The sequence below is a fragment of the Pteropus alecto genome, unplaced genomic scaffold, assembly GCF_000325575.1.
Source record: "Pteropus alecto unplaced genomic scaffold, ASM32557v1 scaffold3, whole genome shotgun sequence".
In the NCBI taxonomy this organism is placed as follows: domain Eukaryota; kingdom Metazoa; phylum Chordata; class Mammalia; order Chiroptera; family Pteropodidae; genus Pteropus; species Pteropus alecto.
The window spans coordinates 50,810,258-50,812,563 of NW_006442484.1; positions in this window are offsets into that span (position 1 = coordinate 50,810,258).

The window sequence follows — 2,306 nt, forward strand, 5'->3', positions numbered from 1 at the left end:
AAGGATGTTTATAACCAAAATGAAATGTTATATAATTTAACCAAACTCTTATTAAGGAAGCCTCCAGCAAGAAAGGTGGATAACTTGAAAGAACTGCTACTGAAAGAGTAGTAGATGTTATTGAAAAATTACTTATGTCATGTTTTTACACTCAAGTTGAGATTTCACCAATATGGTTACTTTCAAATCATTTTTATGATCCCATGTTTAACAGATATTTTCAATTAACTGTAATCTGAGTTTTTTTAGTAGATGAATTCATATTGTAAACTTAAACAAAATGAGATTGAATGTATATTACCAGGGATTATAAGAGTAAATAAATGTTAAATAGTATTTAACAACAACAACAACAAAGAGACCTCATAGACAGCCCTGGTCAATAATTACATTTGCAAAATACAAAAAGAAGCATTAGTATATCTGGAGTGCTAGGTTTCCATCCCATTGCAGTGCTCCTATTCTAAATTTCCAGCTTGCCCTTTCTAATCTAGCACCATCTTGATGTCCATATCTGCCTAATAGGACAGTTATCTCCTAATATGAATCTCTCCTCCAAAAATGAGAAAAACAAGTCACAGAAAACCAATTGAGGTTGATATGATATAGCCTACCATCTTATCCCTTTGTGCCTTTGACAATGGGCATAAGTTGTCTGCTTAATGAAAGGACTCCATGCCAGAACTAATTAATCAAGATCATTAGAATTTATTTTATATAAGTTGTTTTTTTCATCAATCGGACCTACTTAACCAACAGTACCCAGTAAATACATAAAAATCTAAACACTTGTCATACTCTTCAGATTACATAGGAAGTGTACATAGGAAACGTCTTGGGGGGAAAAAAAAGAGATCTACATTCATTTGCATATAAGCAGATTAGACTGTAGCCTGTGTAACATGATTTGGCAGCTACTAGAAGGCCCCCTCTGGCCAAAAAAGCCCTCAGAAATGTCCTGTCACAAAACCAGAAATTTATATAAATAGAATAAAACCATCAATGATACTCACTTAAATTTAAAAGCTAGCGCATTTATCAGTTATTTTTCAACACCTTCACATAAATTAGTTGATTAGCAAATTAGCTCCAATTCTCTGAGAGATTAGTACATAGGGCAAGTTTCAAAGAAGAATCTTCAACAAAGTTAAATAGCAATGTTTATCACAGTAGTAACTGAGAATCAGGGAGATAGGAACTGAGAGAAAGATGTAGAAATGGAAATGACTCACCCTAAAACAAATATCACAATTTCTTTTAAGAACAGTCTTCTGTACCATGTAATTCCTATCACAGTTTTAAAATAAACATTTCATTTCTCAACTTTGTATTTTTCCCAAAGAACTTCCCTGAAATTTGGAAAGGGAATTTGCTTTCATTCTCATGTTAATTGATATGATATTTGCTCAAACACCAGAGGAGAAATAGTGGACAAAAGACAAGACCAGAGCCTGAAGAAACCTATGTTCCAGATTCAACTTTTATTAAGAGGGAACAGCTGGCTTTGCCTTTTTTCCCAAGAACTCCTGAATAGTTTGCTGCTTTTCCATTTTTTTGTTTTAAAATACCTAAGCCAAAACAATGGCAAGCTTGATTTTTAAAATAGGATCAGTGACAAATGCTGAAATGCCAAATTGAAATGCACAGGATACGAGCAAAATTTAAGAAGGAATTTGGAAGGCAAATTAGGGAAATATGGACCCAGATCTGTGCCTGCCAATGGCTCTCAATAAACCATGCTAAGGTTAAAGATACACTCAGAAGTTTATTCATACACACAGACCAAAGAGGCATATGTTGCTTCTCCTTGTATTCTTAAGGGTATTTTTTAATATAGGTGCTGGGATAGTTCCCCAAATTAAGGGGAAAAAGCTATTTTATGGGAAAAGTGGTTCAAAGGTGTTAGAAATATATTTGAGGAGACTTTTCAAGAAAAATCTTGAAAAAAATTATAGGGAACATCAAATATAATTCCTGTTGAAGCTTTTTATAAGCTAGTCTTCTTCAACTTGCAAAGCAGAGCTGTTTCTGTTAATTCAGATTTTGCCTCTTTAAAATTAAAAATATTACTAATAATCCAAAAAAGATACAAAGCCAATAATTCTGGAGGAACACAGAATATATAAAAATCATTTTACACATAAATCAGGAATTAAAAATAATACAATCAGCAATATGGTATTGTATTATTCATAGTATGTATAGCATGTAGCTGAAGAAAAGAGTGAATTAGGAAATCAAATATGATTTGCAGATCTCTGGGAAATGTCTCTAAATATGATCCAGTTGTATACTTAAGTAGAAAA